This window comes from Scyliorhinus canicula, chromosome 1 (assembly GCF_902713615.1).
Source record: "Scyliorhinus canicula chromosome 1, sScyCan1.1, whole genome shotgun sequence".
NCBI classification, from domain to species: domain Eukaryota; kingdom Metazoa; phylum Chordata; class Chondrichthyes; order Carcharhiniformes; family Scyliorhinidae; genus Scyliorhinus; species Scyliorhinus canicula.
Genome location: NC_052146.1, coordinates 94,071,978 through 94,092,877, shown reverse-complemented (window position 1 = coordinate 94,092,877; position 20,900 = coordinate 94,071,978). Strand labels below are relative to the sequence as shown.

Below are 20,900 nucleotides of genomic sequence, written 5' to 3'. Positions count from 1 at the left end.
GCCCTGCCGGCTCTCCATCCTCACTGGCTGCCACCTGTTCCTCTGGGCAAGCTCCGCTGCTGTAGCTTCCTCCTCCTGAAGAAGCTCCAGCTCATATAGCCTCAGTGCATCCCCAGAGCTGCAGTGACTTGGAAGAAGGCCACCATTGCTGATGGATTCCCCTGTCTGCAGGGGTGAAAGGCCGAGATTTTAGCATGATGCGTACCCCGTGCCCAATCAGGCCCACCGGGCTATTCGGTGGCCCCAGTTTGCACTACGACACTGCCCCTGCATGTTCCCCTCCCACCCCATCCCAACACCCCTGGCCCAGGCAGTGCCCGGCACATTGGAGCCTCTGGCCCCTGTCCCTGCTGACAGGGGCACCATCGGCTGGTGCTGCCCATGCCAGAGGTATGTACCGCCAACCCCGTCCGGCACCCCCCTGTAGGTGCCTTGGACGGTCCTTGTGATGCCCCACCAGGGTGGGTGATAGGCAGTTGGGAAGATGGTATGGCGGAGGGCGTGAAGAAGAGTGGGGGCTTGGGAGTGGGATTGGAGCACTCTGCAGAACCAGGGGCCAAGGTGGGTGGTCAGCGGGGTGCACAGCAATATGGCTGCCTGGACATCGCCCCAGTCCAGTGGGGGGGGGGGGGTCACCCGGCCCCAAGGCCCTTCCCTCCCATCACCCCCCCCCCCCCCCCCCCCCCCCCCAGCCCAGTCGTGGCAGGGCCCCACCCACCCCGGCCAGCCTGGCCAGCATCAGGACCGGCAGCCCTCAGTCGGGACTCTCCATGTCCGACCTCCTCTCCCTCATCAGTCACACTGCCTGTTTCTTGATTTTTAAAATCACAAGTGAAACCTCGCCGTCAGGAATCCCCCCCCCCCCCCCCCCCCCCCCAGTATTGGCAGAGAATCGTGGAGATCCAGAGAATTTCAGGTCAGGCCTCCTAATGATATGTAAACGCCGTTTACTGTACATGCAGAGTAGAACACATTGACGCTGCTGTCAAGATACCGGAGAATTGCGTTTTGGTGTGAACTCCGGCACCTGCTATGATTTCGACGTCAAAATCAATTCTCCGTCCATTCGCCTTTTCCGAGTTCGGCGTCGGCAATCGGAGAATCAAGCCCCATATCTCTCCTTTCTCTTCTTACGAGAACGCAGAACCCCAGGGAGGGGCAGGAAAACAGGGGGTGTGATGACTTTCCAATGAGAGCTATCTTGTCGGCCATTGGCATCGTATACCCAGCTGGTCCACTGAGAAGGTGGTTGTGATCAAAGAGGCTACAGATGTCAGCAATGACTTGCCATGAAAGCCTGATCCTCCTGAGACACTGGATACTCCAACATATAAAGAGTGCCGACCTCTATATATAGACCCTTATTGAGGATCTCTCCTTCCCGATGAATCTCTGTGTCCATCCCCTCTGTCCTATTGAACCGGGGAAAGAAAAGAAATACTGATTTTAAATTATTATAGGATATCATTAATGCCGAAACTAAAATTAATCCTAACATTGGTTACTGGAATTTAATAAAGTATCCCAGTAATTAATGTGTAATACTTCAGTTTGAACTGCTGTAATATTTTATCCTCTTACCTGTATTGCACGCTAAACATGTATCATCATGAATATTGTCACATTGTAATTGTTACAGAGAATGATGGGTATGAATATTACTTAGTGCTTCCCTTAAGGAAAATGGACATATTAAAAATTGTACGGTTATGAAGATTTTGTGATAAAGAGACTGAATATTAAAGACACATTGCCATTGGGAGTTTGTGCTGAAGACGGATATTTGTTTGTTAAATTATCAAGGCATTGGGTGGCCAAATGAACATGTGCCATTACTTCTGTGCATTGAGACACAAATCATCCAAAACAAAAGAAAATAAAGTTTCTTCTCTTACTGCTTAGTGTAAGGGTGCTATGTTGAGTGTGTTTGTATATTCTCACTCAGTTCACACTAGACAGCGGTGTGCAGTATTAAAAAGTCCACAATTTTGCATAAAGAGAAATTATACAGAAAATGGGGAGGTGTTGGAGGATGCAAATCACAGTTGATACAAGCAAGAGGACACAAGTAACTTGAGACTACAAAACCCTGCCAATCTAGATTTTAAAGCCCAGACAACCTTTTTGGATGAGACATTAAAGCAAGCTCTCACAGGTGCATGTAAAAGATCCATAGCACTATTTCAAAGAAGATCATGAGAGTCAATCTCATAACATGTCTGTGTATGCCTGCTAGAAGCGACACACAATCATACACATGTACAAACAAAAAGTCAAATCATTGCGCTTTTTTGAATTACCTGAGAACTTGGGGAACCTATAATTCCCCGTAGCTTTCTCCATGGCAACACCTCAACCAATCAGAGTTGACTTGCCCGACCAATGAACACTCTTTTCTCCTGTAGTATAAATTATTGTGATTGTTTGAAATTTGGCATTCTTGCATTTGTCCAGTAATATGTCCTTTTCAGCAATAGTCAAGACCATGAGGGTTATTCCCGGTGTACTGGCCAATATTTATCCTTCAACCAATATCACAAAAAGAGGCTATTTTGTCATTATTACATTGCTGTTTGTAGGAGCTTGCTCTGTGTAACTTTGCAACCATGTTTCTTACACAATACTGATTGCACTTCAGAATTATATCATTGGTTCTAAAGCACTTTGAAACATCTGAAGGTAGCAAAAGACACTATGTAAATACAAGTCCTTTTTAATTTCCTCAGGATATCAACAGCACTGACAAGGCTGTATTTACTGCCCATTCCAATTGGTGCAAATGTAGTGGTCCTCAGCCATCCTAAACATTCACTCCCAGGGCAGAACGGTGGCGTAGTGGATAACACTGCTGCCTCACACCGCCGAGGGCCCAGGTTCGATCCAGGCTCTGGGTTACTCTCTGTGTGGAGTTTGCACATTCTCCCCATGTTTGTGTGGGTTTCAGCCACACAACCCAAAGATGTGCAGGGTAAGTGGCTTGGCCACACTAAATTGCCCCTTAATTGAAAAAAATGAATTGGGTACTCTAAATTTATTTTTTAAAACATTCTCTCCCTCCACCACTGGCACACAGTCAGCGCCGGCCCTAGGGTTGCTGGCGCCCCGGGCAAGCTGAACTTCGGCGCCCTTCGGGGGGGGGGGGCGGGGCTGGAGGGGTGGGGGGGGCGGGGCCGGGGGGGTAGGGGGGACGGGGTAGGGGGGCGGGGCTGGGGGGGTAGGGGGGGTGGGGCCGGGGCCCCGAGGGGGGGGGGGCGGGCCCAAGGGGGGGGGGCAGGCCCGAGGCGGGGGGGCGGGCCCGAGGGGGGGGGCGGGCCCGAGGCAGGGGGGCGGGCCCGAGGCAGGGGGGGCGGGGCGGGCCCGAGGCGGGGGGGGCGGGCCCGAGGCGGGGGGGGGGTGCCGGCCCGAGGCGGGGGGGGGCGGGCCAGAGGCGGGGGGGGCCCGAGGCGGGGGGGCGGGCCCGAGGTGGGGGGGCGGGGCCGAGGGGGGCAGACGGAGGGGGGGCGGAGGGGGCCGCCCTGGGGGAGGGCGGCCACCGCGCATGCGCTGGTTGGCACCGGCCCAACTGCACATGCGCGGGACCCGAGTCTCTGGCGCCCCCTAGCACATGGCGCCCCGGGCGACTGCCCGAGTTGCCGGTGCCTTGGGCCGGCCCTGCACACAGTGGCAGCAGTGTTTACAATCTTGCACTGCAGAGATTTCCCAAGGCTCCTTCAATAGCACCTTCCAAACCTGCGACCCCTACCGCCTCAAAGGACATGGACAGCAGACACAACATTGTACCTCTTAGAGTCCACATCCAATATTGGTCTTGATGCAGATAATTGATATTGCTGCTTGCTCAGTTTATCAAACAGAAATTTCTGAAAATGTAAGCACATTTGAAAGTCCAGATATTAATTCAAGAAAATAAAACTTTTAAAGTTATGTTTATTGCAAATATCATATCTCAATAGCATTTGACTATCTATTTTATCTTAATCTATTTTAATTCTATTTTATCTTAATCTGAACAAGAGCAAGAGTTAAATCTACAGTATCTTCCCCTAAAGCAGAATCTCAAGATCCCAGGGTGCAGACAGAATCTGACAGCATGATTCCTGCCCACAGAGAAAGCCTGTTCTCAACAAACAAAACAGAAGCATATCCTGCTGTGGGCTAGATCACCCTCTGCTCAAGACTGAAAACAAAATTGTGAGAACAGGGAGAAGCAGGAAAAGCAAAAAAATGAAGTATTCATACCTCTTGTTTCTCGCAGCTGTTGTATATTTTTCTCAGCTAAGGAAGCAACTTGCATTTAGCCATTATTTCCATAACAATACCTCAGGAATATTTTATTACTATTTCTATTACTATGGTTTAAGTAGCTTAACATAACTTAACATATGTATCATGTTGTTAAAATAGTGGGCATCCCAAGGATACCAGTTGATGCTTTAATACCTATAAATGCTTCTACTTTACAATTCGCAATTATTGATGAATTTACAACCTGCTGTGTATGGTAAAAAAAATAACTGCTTCAATTGCAGACTGGATCCAATCAACAGATATCACAATAGCCATGGATTAATAAGGTTTTGCAGAAAATCTATTTGAGCTGTAGCACTCACATATTTAATTTTATATAGGCAGCATGAATGGGTCTCAGCATCAATCCCCAGTTATTGCTAAGTTAGCGATCTCCGCTTTAGTGGTAGGAAGAGCATTATTTAGGTTTTTTTAGGTAGGCCAATCCACCTACCATGCACACTTTTGGGTTGTGGGGGTGAAACCCACGCAAACACGGGGAGATTGTGCAAACTCCATATGGACAGTGACCCAGAGCTGGGATCGAACTTGGGGCCTTGGTGGCGTCAGGCGGCAGTGCTAACCACTGCACCACCGTGCTGCCCAGCATTATTTAGTCTTGCCACTTATTGAGTATGGAGCAAAACATTTGACGCAGTCCCTTAACCGTTATCCATTAAGTCTCCCAATTATTACCGAGTGGGTCCTGCTGGGAATCATAGAATTTACAGTGCAGAAGGAGGTCATGTGGGCCATCGAGTCTGCACCGGCCCTTGGAAAGAGCACTCTACCCAAACCCACACCTCCACCCTATCCCCACACTTCCACCCTATCCCCGTAACTCCAACTAACCTTTTTTGGACACTAAGGACAATTTAGCATAGCTAATCCACCTAACCTGCACATCTTTGGTCTGTGGGAGGAAACCCACGCAGACATGGGGAGAACGTGCAGACTCCACACATACAGTGGCCCAAGCCGGGAATCGAACCTGGGACCCTGGTGTTGTGAAGCAACTGTGCTAACCCCTGTGGTGTGTAATTGTTGGATGAGAACAGCTTTGGCTTGCTTGTGATGCCGCCATAATTAATTAGCCAATGAATATTCACATTATCAGACTGTACAACGCACCTCAGTGAAATACCAAAGGGTGGGCTGGTCAATCGATACCAATCACAGTACGGATCCTGGGACGGAGCTCCGAGGCTGGCGTGAAACACGGCCAGTTTCACGCCAGCCTTCACGGCACGCCGGATTTGCGGAGAATCGCGCCCCAGGTCTTTTGATGAGAAGGTCGCTTTGGTTTCAGAACACTTTGACCCCAAGCTTTCTGTAATTATGCAGCAGTGCGCTTTCCTGGTAAATCAATCATGGACTTGACCCTCCTGCGATGCCTGACTGAACACTGTGTTCTGCCCAACCCTCTCCAAGAGGTTGAGGGACCGCCTCGTGTGCGATATTAACAATACGGCCACACAGAGGAAACTCTTGTTGGAAACCACTCTAGATTTGAAACAGGGCATTGACCTTTCCCTCTCTCATGAACACATGGAGAAAGGTGTGTAGGAGCTGCAGCGTTCCATGGACTATAGCATCCATAGTTTGGCCCACCCACCCTTCCTCTATGTCATGGGATGGTGCTGGTCCGGCCAGACTTCTTCCAAAAGATCAGCCCCTGAGGCTATTCTGAGGCAGAGTTTGGATCTCAGGTGCTGCTGCCGCCCATTGGCTACTTAACCCAAGGATAAAGGAGAGAGCCGGCCATATTGCCAACTGTGTGGTTGAAGGACTTGTGAAGGATAGGGTTGCCTGGTTCGGCGCAGGGAATGCCGTCCGCGACAACCACCAAGGTCACCGTGAACTAAGGCCTTGCACGTGGATGCCCCGGACGAGGACAACTGATTAATGCAAGTAAATTATGTCTCGGCTCCGAGAGTTGCACCAGTCCAGATCACCATGCAGATCAATGGCCACCTGGTGCTGATTGAAATGGACACTGGTGCTGACGTTTCCATTGTGGACCTCTATACTTTTCGGCAACTTCGTACAAGGATCGTGTCACTGGTATTGCGCAATACCAAAGCAAGGTTAGCAACCTACATGGGGGAGCCTTTGAAGATCGTGATTCTGATAATGCACAGGCAGCAGTCGGTCCGCCTTCCTTTGGTTGTCTTGCAGGGACCGGGTCCAAACTTATTGGGGCGAGACTGGCTAAGTGCCCTCCGTTTTCATTGGCAACAGATCTTCTGGATGGCACTGAGATCTCTGTGGCATGCTGGGTAAATATCCCGAGGTGTTCCAGGAGGGTCTGGCCAGGATAAAGGGGGGCCAAGGCCCATATCTACATGGATCCTGCTACTCAGTGCAAATACTTCAATGCAAGGCTTGTCCTTTACGCACTGCACTGCTTCCAAAATTCGACGCGGAACTATGCCGCCTGCAGGATCTGGAGGTCCTGTTCAGTTTGCAGAATGGGCTGCACCTATGGTGCTTGTGAGGAAACCCGAAAAAACATTCCAGCTCTGTGGTGATTTCAAGCTCACATAGAACAGTGCTTTGCATCTGGACCACTAGCTGATAACCCGGCTCAAGGATTTTACACCAGAATGACTGGAGGATGCTCACTGATGAAGCTGGACAATAGCCATGCTTACTTGCAGGTGGAGCTCGACCTGGAGTTTAGAAAGTTTGCAACCATCAATACGCATCAGGGATTGTTTGAGTACACCAACCTCCCATTTGGGGTTGTGTCCGCTGAAGCAATTTTTCAGCGGATGATGGAAAATATCTTGCAGGGCTTACAGAATGGCGATGCTGGCCCATGGCTGGGACGATGGCTCGAAACATCCCCATTGCATTCGCTTCAAGGATCCTGGCAATCGCAGAGCAATAGAAAAAGAGGGCTTGGCTGTGATGTTCAGAATAAAGAAGTTCCATCAATACGTTTATAGGCAACTATTTTCATTATATTGGACCACAAGTCGCTGCTCAGCCTCTTGACGGAGGATAAAGGCATTCCGGCATATTTGAACCGCCCTGTATTACCCCTCCTCCAATGGACTTGCAGAAAGGGCAGTCCAGACCTTCAAAGGGGGCTTGAAAAAACAATCAATGGGGTCTGTGGACACGCGGTTAGCACACTTCCTTTTTAGTTATCGCACAGCACCACATGACGACCGGAATTGCCCCTGCAGAGCTATTGGTGAGCAGAAGGCTCAGGGCCCAGCTGAGTCTGCCTTTTCGGAGTCATGGCAGCAAATTAATGAGGCAACAGGAGAACAGGAGACATAGAAGAGGCACCACGACCTAAGGGTGCTGGTGTGGGTGTTTCATGCCGGGGATGTCGTACATGCTCGTAATTTTGGTGATGAAGCATTGTGGTTCCCGGGTGTGATACTAGAGCGCACGGGTTCAGTTTCATATAAAGTCTGGGTTCAGAGAAGGATCCAGAGAAAATACTTGGACCACTTGACGAAACATGGACTGTCCCTTCAAGACACCCGACCTGCGGTGGTAGCGCCGTTGCCACACCAGGAACCGCCACTTAGTCTGGGGGCCCAGTTTAACAAGAGGAGGATGAATCCGGATCCGCGATGGACACAGAAGAGTCCATGCCGGTGGATGATGGTGTATCCGGAGCAGAGGTCCCGGCAGTAACTCTTTGGTGGTCAGCCAGGAAACGGCGATCAGCTAATCAATACACTCCACCCAACTCAGCTGTGGGCGAAGCGGCAGAGAAGGCACCCATCATTGGCGGCTGAATGGAGACTTTTGGGAGGGGTGTCATAACTCCCAGGAGGACCACAGGGAAACCATCATTGATCTCCCTGTGGGACACATGGAGTACCAGCTTCCCAGGTAGGGGGTGGAGGTCAACCACCTGGGGCTGGTTATGAGCTAACATAAAAGCAGGTCCAAAGCAGAGCCTGGTGTTAGTCCTCCCAGCTAGAATTGTACCAGGAGCGATATACTGCATTATGAAAACTTGAATAAATTAACATAGGCATAGAACAGTACAGCACAGAACAGGCCCTTCGGCCCTCGATGTTGTGCCGAGCAATGATCACCCTACTCAAACCCACGTATCCACTCTATACCCGTAACCCAACAACCCCCCCGTAACATTACTTTTTAGAACACTACGGGCAATTTAGCATGGCCAATCCACCTAACCCGCACATCTTTGGAGTGTGGGAGGAAACCGGAGCACCCGGAGGAAACCCACGCACACACGGGGAAGACGTGCAGACTCCGCACAGACAGTGACCCAGCCGGGAATCGAACCTGGTACCCTGGAGCTGTGAAGCATTTATGCTAACCACCATGCTACCGTGCTGCCCACTGCTACTGTGCTGCCCACGGCAATTGTGTAAATAAATCTGTGTTCATTTACCGCCAGCCTCCTCTGAGTCATTAAGGTTTTGCAGACTGTATATAAACATGCTGGCTAATATTTTTGTTATGTTTTATCTGGAGAGCTCATTTTGTACATTAAAAACCGCAATACAGCACAAACAACAGTTAACTTGCAATGTAATGACTGTCTCAAGGGCAGATGCAGCATTGCCTGTCTCCAACAAATACACCAATAAATCCTGGAGTTTTTTTCTATTTATTATTTCATAGATCATGGGCATCACTGGCAAGGCCAGAAGTTGTTGCTAATCCCTAAATACACCCCATGATGTGGCTTGCCACACCATTTCGAAGAAGGCAGTTAAGTCAGCCACATTGCTATGAGTCTACAGTTGGTCAGGTCATCTGCTGTCCTTACCTTGGTGAACCAGATGAGATTTTGTTTTTAGAAATTTAGAGGACCAATTCTTTTTTTTTCCAATTAATGGGCAATTTTGTGTGGGCAATTCACCTACCCTGCACATCTTTTGGGGTTGTGGGGGTGAGACCCACGCAGACACGGGGGAGAATGGGCATACTCCACACGGACAGTGACCAGGGCTCGAATCCGGATCCTCGGCACTGTGAGGCAGCAGTGCTTACCACTGCGCCATCCAACCTGATGAGATTTAATGACAATGGTTTCATGGTCACCATTACTGAGACCATGGGCGGGATTCTCCGTTTCTCCGTCTCGCTGCACCCGTTTCTGGTGTGGTGCCACACACACACACACACCCCTCCCCCCCCCCCTCCCCCACCCCCAACAAAGACTAGAATTGGATACAACTGAGGCTTTATTGCTCTAAGATGTGTGGCCTCCCACAACAGCTGGCAAAATGGCTGCTGCATGGAGGACACACATATTTATACTGCCAGCAGGCAGGGACTACCGGAGAACCTGTAGTACACGTCCTACCACACATCACCTAATAAAGGTGTAACAGTGGTTTACCGCAGCCAGCCAATGGGGTTTCCCCCACGTCGCCGGGAAACCCACGAGCGTGAGTACGCTGCCGGTGAAACGGTGGATCCGACCACCACGGAATCCCGCCCCATAGTTTTTCAATTCCAGATTATTAATCTGAATTAAAATTCCACTAGCTGCAGTGGTGGGATTTGAACCCTTGTCCCCAAAATATTAGCTTGAGCCTCCAGATTATGAGTCCAGTGACATTACCACTATGCCACCATCTCCCCTCAGGAGCATTTGACAGCTACGTAAATCTTACAGATTCTGATCTGTCTTTTCAATCTCAAGTCATTGCATGCAATCTGGATTTTGAATAAACCTGGAACTGTTTCTAATGGACTGAATCTTAACCTAAAAAAAGTGGATGGTTTGAGTCAGGCTCGGGGGTGGGGTGGGGGTTTGAAGTCTGAAAGATCTGGTTCCTGGCCAAGACCCACCTCTAACCATCCAGTTCCGGCTGAAGTCAGCCAGTTCACTCCAAGGAGGCAGGTTGGAACTTATTATAATAAGTCTGCGTACCTTGTTGACATTCAAGTTTTCAACATTTAAAGCTGTTGCTCAGCTTCATTTAGGTGAGAACTTGGTGGATTCAGGAGGCGAGTGTCTTCACACCTAACTCCTGGAGCCAGCTGCCTGCCTGAGAAGAACATAGGGACACAGGAATTAGGAGCAGAGGTAGGCAATTCAGCCCTTCGAGCCTGCTCCGCCATTCAATCAGATCATGGCTGATCTCTTCTCGGTCTCAAATCCACCTCCCCTCCTCTTGTCCATTGATGAGACCATCAATTCACAAGACACGTGATTGGAAGTAAACAGTGGTTTTAATAGTCTTACAACTGAGCCTGCCTGCGACGAGAGAAACTGAGAGCAGGCTTACGACTGCAGTGCTTTATACTTCCGGTTAGTGGGAGGAGCCATGGGCAGAGCCACGGGTGGAGCCCAGTACAAACTCCTCATCTCCCCCTATGGGCAGAGCCGCGCAACGGCTCGTATACAGAGCCCACAAGGACACAATACATGTAAGGCAATACAGTGTGAATTACGAGGTATATAATTCACCACACCCATATCCCTCTAACCTGCTTTTCATCAAAAATATATCTATCTATTTCTTGAAACCATTAAATGACTCAGATTCCACCGCACTATGGGACAGCGAGTTCCACAAATTCACAATCCTCTCCGAGAAGTAGTTCCTCCACATCTGAGTTCTAAATCTATCGCCTCTCAACCTACATCCATGACCTCTCATTCTAGATTTCCCCACAAGGGGAAACATTTAATCTACGTTTATTTTATCAATCCCATTTAGTATTTTATATACCTCGATCAGCTCCCCATCTATCCTTCTAAACTCCAGCGAGTATAAGCCCAAACTCATGGAATCATAGAATTTACAGTGCAGGAGGAGGCCATTCGGCCCATTGAGTCTGCACCAGCCCTTGGAAAGAGCACCCTACCTAAGCCCACACCTCAATCCTATCCTCATATCCCACCGATCCTTTTTGGACACTGAAGGCAATTTAGCATGGCCAATCCACCTAACCTGCACATCTTTGGACTGTGGGAGGAAACCGGAGCACCCAAAGGAAACCCACCCAGACACAGGGAGAACATGCAGACTCCGCACAGACAGTGACAACTGTTTAATCTCTCCTCATATGTCAACCCTTTCATCTCCAGATTCAATCTGGTGAACCTTCTCTGAACTGCCTCCAATGCCACCACATCCTTCCTCAAATAAGGAGACCAAAACTGGACACCTTACTCCAGTTGTGGTCTAAGCAACATCCTATACAATTGCAACAACACTCTCTACTTTTATACTCCAGTCCTTTTGCAATAAACGCTCACATTCCATTTGCCTTTTTATTACATGCCGTGTCTGCATACCGACTTTCTGCGATTCATGAACAAAGACACCCAGATCCCACTACCCAGATGCATCTTGAATCTGCTTTCCGTTTAGATAATAATTAGCCTTTCTATTTTTTGGGCCAAAATGGATAACCTCACACTTATCTATATTAAACTCCCTCTGTCAAATTTTGGCCCATCTCCTAGCCTATCTATATCCGTCTGTAAAATCTTTATCTCCTCTTCACTGCCTGCTTTCACATCTAGTTAGTATCGTCTGCAAATTTTGATATATTACATTCTGCCCCTGCTTGCAGATCGTTTATATAAATTGTAAACAGTTGAGGTCCGAGGGCTGAACCCTGCTGCACCCCGTTAGTTATAGTTCGCCAGCCAGAGAAGGACCCATTTATCCTGACACTCTGTTTTCTGTCAGTCAACCAATCCTCCATGATCAGGCACCATCTACCTGATATCGCCGAGAGGTCTCTGACCTTCCACAACCCACAAGGGTCTGGGAGGGAAACCAGGTTCCTGGTGCTTCTTCTCTTTCCAGGCCCCTTTTTCTCACACAACCAGCACCCTACATAACCCTCCCCCTCAATCATGCATGATTCTTTTCCCTTATTTCAAAACTCCCCAATCACAGAAATGTCCTTGTAAAATAATGCCCATAGTTGGCATCTGATGACAAATATCCAATATAAATGCAGCAAGGGTCATTAAGATTAAGAGCAGCAATAATACAATGCAGTATTAGTTTGTGTGTGCCCTATAGGTGATCCCACTGCAACTATTAAACAAACCAGAAAAGACAAATTTTACTTTAATTCAGCAGTATTGTTAATATGACAGGACAATATCTTATTAGTTATTTATAACACTGTGCGACAATAATACTGATTTCTGTGACTGCCTCAGCCATCATTAACATATTCTACATGTTGCACCATATGATCACTGACAGTAAATTCATGTTTGGGGAAAAGATTCAATATTTGCAACTCAGATAAACTGCATAAAATCTTTTCCATTCTGCAGAAGAAGACTCTCCTGCCTGGGTGCTCAACGTTATTCAATATAATTATTCCATTGATGGGTGTAATTGGATTCTATTTTATGAGAAATCTCATTGGGTAAAAAGATCAATTGACTCCTGAGCAACATAGGGCTTCACTCTCAGTGAAAAGCAGTGGAGCCCTCAGGTATCTGTGAGTGACACAGCTTTTTAGTGGCCAGAGGATAAAGACTAAATGGATTCCAACATTATCTCTGTTTTCTTGATCAGTATGTCTGAAGACTGCTGATTGTAGCTTTTCACAATATATTTTCAATATTTACTATGCAATACAACTTAACGACAATATTTCAATTTCTCAAAAAAATCATAAAAGCACAAGATAAGGAGTGAAAAGGACAAGATTGAAGTCAATGGAAAACACTCTTGAGAATCATGTGCACTGTGAAACAGGTTTTTGATTAACTATGAGCCCATTATTCATTTCTGTCCTGGCAATTTCACCCTATGAAACCTGCTCACAGTAAACTTCCATTAGCAACAAAATAAACAGAACTCCAGCCATGACACCACCCTCTGTTTGCAAGGTAATTGTGGATAACAAAGGCCATCTGGCCCAGTTCATCTCATCCATCCCAGGATGACGCACAAACATACGTATTAGGAGCAGGAGTAGGCCTTTCAGCCTCTTGAGCCTGTTCCACTATTTGACCATATTCTCAACATTATACTGGTGATTACAACTCAAAAGTAGTTAATTTTCTGTAAAGTTATTTGGGACATCATGAAAGGGACTGTATGAATGTAGGTTTTGTCTTTCGTTACACCTGCACACGGTTGGCAGGGTGACTGTAGCAATGGCGAAATTAAGGTCCAATGCTGGATTTCTGTGGATAGTTAATAACAGAGCAATCAACTGATGTTAGGAAAGTGGCTACAAAGAAATCACTACATTTCAATTCTGTCTTCTCTGGCACCAACCCAGAATATATCATCGATGTCATCTTCCCCTTTTATGCTGATGTTACCATCCCCAGGATTTGCCAATCAGACATGTGCCAACAACTCAGGAAAAACATAGATTGAATTGTTGAATCTTTCAGACAAGAATGATAAATGGTACAAAAATTCAGTGCGGCCTTAACTCAAAAACTGGATTGTTTCGCTTTGCCCCTGAATTTGTCTTACAAATTGCTTTGTTCACTGTAAATTTACAGCCTAAAATGAAAACATGTAATTAATAAATAAGAAATTCCAACAGCTTAAAAAGTGTGACAGCAATATCTTGGCAGAAATCATTTCTAGAAGCACTCTCGTCTTGGGATTGTGTTTCAATGGTAAAAGCCCTTCATGCAGTTTCTCTGATGGTTCAATGTTTTTTTGGCTAAACTTACAATGGATGATTGGGAATCCTCATTCGAAACATTTTAGTTCCAGTACGACCACGTCCTGCTAGATTTTGAACAGGATGATGCAGGGTAGGATGGGGTAGAGATTTGTCAAATGTTTCTTTAAGCAGTCTCTTGGTGTCAAGTAGGGATTTCATTCCCAGACTTTGCAAAAGTAATAAACCGGGCGGTAGTGAATCAACGCCTTGTTTAGCATCACACCTGTTCTTAGTTTCCTACATTTATTTTGATGGGGCTCAAGATTCCCGAGCCTCTGGTACATCAAATGGCATGTCATCAGAATGGTGTCTTCTTTAGGGTACAAGGAAAATTTAGACAGCTATTTATATACTTGCTTAAATTCAAAAGAGAATTGTAAGAAGTACAGGGCGAAATTCTCCGACCCCCACGACGGGTCGGAGAATAGCGGGAGGGCCTTCCCGACATTTTTCCTGCCCTCCCGCTATTCTCCCCCCCCCCCGCCCAACTCCCGACACGAATCGATGCCGCCGTTTTTTTATGGCCGGCAGCGATTAACAGCTGTTTGATGGGCCGAAGTCCCAGCCCTTTACGCTGTTTTTACGAACGGCAAACAGACCTGGTCTGGCCGTTCGTAAAAACGGCGGGAACAACACGCTTTTTATAACCATGGCACCGATTGGCACGGCTGTACCACGGCCGTGCCAAGGGTGCCATGGGCCCGCGATCGGTGGGCACCGATCACGGGCAGCGGGCCCGATGCCCGCGCACTATTTGTCCTTCCGCCGCCCCGCAGTATCCATTCGCGGGGCAGCTGAGGGGCATCCCGGCCCGCGCATGCGCGGGTTTCGAGCAAATACGCGATGACGTCATCCGCGCATGCGCGGGTTGGAGTCTTCCAATCCGCGCATGCGCGGCTGACGTCATATGACGCGTCAGCCGGCGCTAACTCCGGCAAGCGGGCTTAACGAATTTCGTTAAGCCCGTGATGCCGGAGCTTGCGGCGTCGGGCTGCTAGCCCCGACCGGGGACCAGAATCGGTTCCCGGTCGGGAAGGGGCGCGCTGGCGTCAAACCTGCCCGGGTTTGACGCCAGCCTTACGATTTCTCCCGTTTTGGGAGAATCGCGCCCACAATATTTAATATTGTGGCACTAAAACTTTTTTTAAAATCTCCATTCCACCACATAACCTACCCCCCCCCACTCCTTAGCCCCCAACCTTCCCCCTCACCACCACTCCCCTCCCCCACCCCCACCAATGCAGTGAAATTGACTTGAAAGACTGTTTTAAAAAGCAAAACTGTCACGCTAACAATTCCAAATTTTTTAAAGCTGTTTTTTCAGGCCCAAAGGTATTCCGAAGGGCAATGAGAACTCAGTTGAAAGCACCAAACATCTCCAGCCCCCACTGTCTGGCACCGTTTGCACTTCCCTGCCAACCCCCCCCCCCCCCCCCCGCCACCGCGTGTCCCCCCCCCCCCCCCCCCCCCGCCGATATCAACTTCCCATCTTCCCCCTTGATCATGGGATGAGGCCAGAATTTTTTGCCTATCCCTAACTGCTTTTGAACTGAATGCCTTGCTCAGCCACGTCAGAGGGACAGTTAAGAACAAAGATCAAAGAATAAAGATTAACCTGGTGTTGTAAGACTTCTTACAAAGATCAATACAGCACAGGAGCAAGCCCTTCAGCCCTCCAAGACTTTTCTAGTCATGAAACCACCTTTGGCCAAAACCGTCAGCACTTCCGAGTGCTGTATTCATCTATACCCATCTTATCATGTATTTGTCGAGATGCCTTTTGAACAGCGTTAATGTATCTGCTTCCACAACCTCCCCTGGCAACGCGTTCCAGGCACTCACCACCCTCTGTGTGAAAAACCTGCCTTACACATCTCCTCTAAACTTTGTCCCACGGACCTTAGACCTATGTCCCCTAGTGACTGACCCATCCACGCTGAGAAAGAATGCCTGCCCATCCACTCTATCCAAGCCTTTCATAATCTTGTGGACGTCTATCAGGTCGCCCCTCAACCTCCATCGTCCTAATGAAAACAGTCCAAGTCTATTCAGCCTCTCCACATAGCCAACACCCTCCAGCCCAGGCAACGTCCTGGTAAACCTTCTTTGCGCCCTCTCCAAAGCCTCCACATCCTTCTGGTAGTGTGGCGACCAGAATTGTGCGTAGTATTCCAAGTGAGGCCTTATCAAGGTTCTATACAACTGCAGCATGACTTGACAGTTTTTATACTTGATGCTCCATCCAATGAAGGCATCTGCTTTCTTTTTTTTTAAATTTAGATTAGCCAATTATTTTTTCCAATTAAGGGGCAATTTAGCGTGGCCAATCCACCTACTCTGCACATTTTTGGGTTGTGGGGGCGAAACCCACGCAGACACAGGGAGAATGTGCAAACTCCACACAGACAGTGATCCAGAGCCGGGATCGAACCTGGGACCTCAGCGCCGTGAGGCGGTTGTGCTAACCACTAAACCACCGTGCTGCCCTGCATCTGCTTTCTTGACTATATTGTCCACTTGTGTTGCCACTTTCATAGATCTCAGGACCTGTACACCCAGATCTCTCTGACTTTCTATATTCCTAAGAGTTTTGCCATTTACTGAATATTTCCCCTCTATGTTAGACCTACCAAAATGCATTATCTCACATTTGGCCGGATTAAACTCCATTTGCCATTTCTCTGCCCAAGTCTCCAACCTATCTGTCCTGCTGTATCTTCTAACAATCCTCAACACTATCTGTCACTCCACCAACCTTGATGTCATCCAGCTACATTTTCCTCCAAATCATTTATGTACACTACAAACAACAGAGGCCCCAAGTCAGATCCCTGTGGAACACCACTAGTCACAGCCTTCCATTCAGAAAAACACTCTTCTACTGCTACCCTCTGCTTTCTGTTACCGAGCCAGTTCTGTATCCATCTTGCCACCTCACCTCTGATCTCGTGTGACTTCACCTTTTGTACCAGTCTGCCATGAGGCACCTTTTGTCAAAGGTTTTACTGAAGTCCATGTAAACAACATCCACTGCCCTCCCCTCATCAATCATCTTTTGTCACCTCCTCAAAAACTCGATCACAAGTGAGGCATGACCTCTCTTCTACAAAACCAATCTATCTATCGCTAATGAGTCCATTTGTTTCCAAATGGTATAAATCCTGTCCCTCAGAATTCTCTCCAATAATTTACCTACTACCGATGAGAGGCTTACCGGCTTATAGTTACCTGGATTATCACTGCTACCTTTCTTAAATAGCACTACCACGTTAGCTATTCTCCAGTCCTCTGGGACCTCATCTGTGGCCAATGAGGATGCAAAATGTCAGTCAAGGCCCCAGCAATTTCCTCCCTTGCTTCCCTCAGTATTCTGGGGTAAATCCCATCAGGACCAGGAGACCTCTCTACCTTAATGTCTTTTAAAACACCCAATATCTCCTCCTTTTGATGTCAACATGACCCAGACTATCCACACACCCTACCCAAGAATCATCTTCCACAAGTCCTTTTCTTTGGTGAACACTGATGCACAGTACTCATTTAGTACCTCGCCCATTTCCATTGGCTCAATGCATGGATTCCCCCACTGTCCTTAAGTGGTCCAATGCTTTCCTGGCCACCCTCTTGCTTTTTACATATGAATAAAAGCTTTGAGATTTACCTTAATCCTACTTGCCAAGACTTTTCATGACCTCTCCTAGCCCTCCTAATTTCCCGCTTAAGCACCTTCCTACTTTCTTCATACTCCTCAAGGATTTTGCCTGTTCCCACCCTTCGAGACCGTACAAAAGTCTCCTTTTTCTTTATGATGAGGTTCACACTATCCCTCGTTATCCAAGGCTCCTTAAACTTCCCATACTGATTCTTCGTTCTCTCAGGAATGTGACTTTCCTGAATGCTAATCAACTGTCGCTTGAAAGACTCCCACATGTCCGATGTTGATTTACCCTCCAACAGCCGCACCTAATCGAAATTCTTTGATTCTTGTCTAATGTTATCGTAATTTGCCTTTTCCTTGTGTAGCACCTTAAATCGAGTTTGCCCTCATCCCTGTCCAAAAGTACCCGGAAATGTATGGAATTGTGTCCACTGCTCCCAAAATGTTCCCCTACTGAAACCTCAACCAGCTGTCCAGGCTCATTCCCCAATACCAGGTCCAGTACTGCCCTTCCCTAATTGGACTGTCTACATAGTGCATCAAGAAGCCTTCCTGGATACACTTTGCAAACTCTGTGCCCCATCCAAGCCCCTAGCACTAAGTAAGTCCCAGCCAATATAGGGGAAATTAAAATCCCCTACCACAACAACCTTGTTACTTTTACACCTATCCAAAATCTCTCCAACTATCTGCTCCTCTATCTCTCGCTGGCAGGTGGAGGGCAATAAACCCCCAACATTGTGATTGCCCCCTTCCTGTTCCTGAGCTCTACCCAGATTGCCTCATTGTATGAGGTGTCCTCCCACAGTAGATATATTTTCCTTAATTAGTAATGCTACTCCCGCAGCCCTTTTATATCCCCCTATCTCTCCTGAAGCATCTATATCCTCCAATGTTCTGCTGCCAATCCTGCCCTTCCTTTAACCACATTTCTGTGATAGCCACATCATAGTGTGAAGAACTAATCAGTCCTCTAAGTTAATCTGCCTTACCTGCTATACTTCCGGATTTGATGCAAATACACTTCGGACCACTACGTTTGAGCAGGCAGGGTGATGTTGTTGTTCTCTTATTTTTGTTCTCTATTTCCTCTTCAGTTATTCCAGTTTCTAAGCTAATCTGTTTCCCACCCCCTGTCATACAAGAGTCAACCACATTGCAGTGGTTCTGGAGTGATATGTAGGTCAGACCAGGTGTCAGCAGATTTCCTTCCCTAAAGTACATTAGTGAGCCTGATGGGTTTATAATAATAATAATCTTTATTGTCACAAGTAGGCTTACATTAACACTACAATGAAGTTATTGTGAAAAGCCCCTAATCGCCACATTCCAGCGCCTGTTCGGGTACACAGAGGGAGAATTCAAAATGTCGAAATTACCTAACAGCAAGTCTTTCAGGATTTGTGAAAGAAAACCGGAGCACCCGGAGGAAAACTATGCAGACACAGGGAGAAGGTGCAGACTCCACACAGTAACCTAAGCCGGAATTGAACCTAGGACCCTGGAGCTGTGAAGCAACAGTGCTACCCACATGTTACTGTGCCGTCCATTTTGTGACAATCTGATAGTTTCACATTCAAACAACTGTGGCTGACTCTGCGTTCAAAATTTAGTAACTGAATTTAATTTCCACCAGCTCCTTGGTGGGATTTGAACTCGTATCCATCCGGAGCACTGGCCTGAGCCTCTGAATTATTAGCCCAGTGACATTGTCATTACACCCACGTAAACCATTTTTCAGACACTGGTGAGAAAATTCTAAGGTTCAGGTCAACAGCTGCTGAAAGGCACCACATTGAGACTGAGTATGCCAATACATGCGTATATATTATATATATGCATGTGCTCATATATCAAAAGCTCATTGCCTGAAGTTGAAGCAAGCTGCTGGATATCCACACCCAAAAAAGAATCATAGAATGATTAAAGCGTAGAAAGAAGGAATTCAGACCACCAGACTCATGCTGGCTCTCTACAAAACCTATTTAGTTTGTCCCACTCCTCCGGCATCTCCCAGTAGCCCTGCAATATATTTTCCCATCAAGAACTTGTCCAATTATTTTTGAAAGTCAGGATTGAACTTGCCTCCACCACATTCTCAGAGAGTGCATTCCCACTGTATAAAAAGGCATTCCCTCGTGTGCCACTGCTGCCTTACAAGGTCAGGATCCCGGGTTTGATTTCTTGGATATTGTCTGTGTGGAGTTTGCACATTCTACCCGATTCTGCATGGTTTTCCCCCAGGTTCTCCAGTTTCTTCCTACAGTCCAAAGATGTGCAGGTTAGGTTACAGGGTTATGGGGATAGGGAAGGGGGTGGGCGGGCAGTGGGCCTGGGTGGGGTGCTCTTTTGGAGGGTCGGAGCAGACTCAATGGACGGAATGGACTCCTTCTGCACTGTAGGGATTCCATGAAGATTTCAATGAAAATTGTCTTTGCCAATTACTTTAAGTCTGTGTCCTTTGGTCCTTGGCCCATCTGCAAGTGGAGACAGCTCTCCGTCGACTCCGTCTCAACCCCCTCAAAGACGTGGACACCTCCTGCCGAATCAGCTCTCAACCTCCTCTGGCTGGCTGGGTAGACCCACCAACCAGAGAATACCGTGCATCTTTAAAATTGGCAGCGACTGACAATACAGGTCAAGGGGAAAGTGGTCAAGGTGGAAAATAAGGAGATGGGGCTGAGCAGTCTGAGCAAGTCACAGGTACAAGGGCTGTTCCTGTCAAACTGCTCTCAGGCCTGCTAGTCCATGTCGGGCGTCTCTGAGCAGCTTGGCGATTTAACATTAAAACAGAAAATGCTGGAAAAGCTCAGCAGGTCTGACAGCATCTGTGGAGACAGAAACTGAGAGAACCTTTCCACTCCATCTAACTCTTCTTCACTTCTGCCCCCTGGCAACGGTCCTCTAGCGACGGTCGCCTAGTAACGGTTCCCAAGCAACCGCCAACTGCGCGCCAGCTCCGGGTGGGACGCGCGTGCGCATCTCCGATGCACAAAAAACAGGAAATAAAATATATCCCGCTGAGAAAAATCTCTGCGGACAACGAGTTAATAAGCCCGGTGGGGCGGATTGTTTGTTAAAATCGGTGGTGTTGGTGCGGTTGAGCGGGGTGAGGGGTGAAAGGTCAGGCCTGTGTTTCCGGGTCAGAATGGCAGGCCCCGAGCGGCGGCTCTGATCCGGGACGAGCTCCACACCCTGAGCATGGGCCGCGGCTGCTGAGGCGGCTTCGCTCCCTGGGTGAGTAATGGCCCGGGAATTGCTGCTCCGTAGATCGCGACAGCTTTTACACCTGGATTGTTTACAACTTCCTGTTACCGCCAATGGG

At 47.9% G+C, this 20,900-nt stretch overlaps 1 protein-coding gene and 1 long non-coding RNA gene across 4 annotated transcripts in view; one reads left to right on the top strand and one right to left on the bottom strand.

The window, feature by feature from the left end:
• Positions 1 to 897: 897 nt before the first annotated feature.
• LOC119965242 lies at positions 898 to 18,770 on the bottom strand. Its single transcript, XR_005460476.1, has 3 exons — positions 18,568 to 18,770; positions 3,781 to 3,860; positions 898 to 1,412 (listed from the first exon to the last, which is right to left on the bottom strand). It is a non-coding gene; the product is annotated as an uncharacterized LOC119965242 (long non-coding RNA).
• A 1,851-nt stretch (positions 18,771 to 20,621) lies between these two features.
• The window catches only part of taf12 (TAF12 RNA polymerase II, TATA box binding protein (TBP)-associated factor), a 34,233-nt gene continuing 33,954 nt past the window's right edge, over positions 20,622 to 20,900 (top strand). The window contains exon 1 of one of the 3 annotated variants that reach the window (XM_038795662.1): positions 20,622 to 20,812. The gene's annotated coding sequence lies outside the window, so the exon portion shown is untranslated. The remainder of the gene's footprint in view (positions 20,813 to 20,900) is intronic. The other 2 variants (XM_038795655.1, XM_038795647.1) reach the window with 2 other exon arrangements.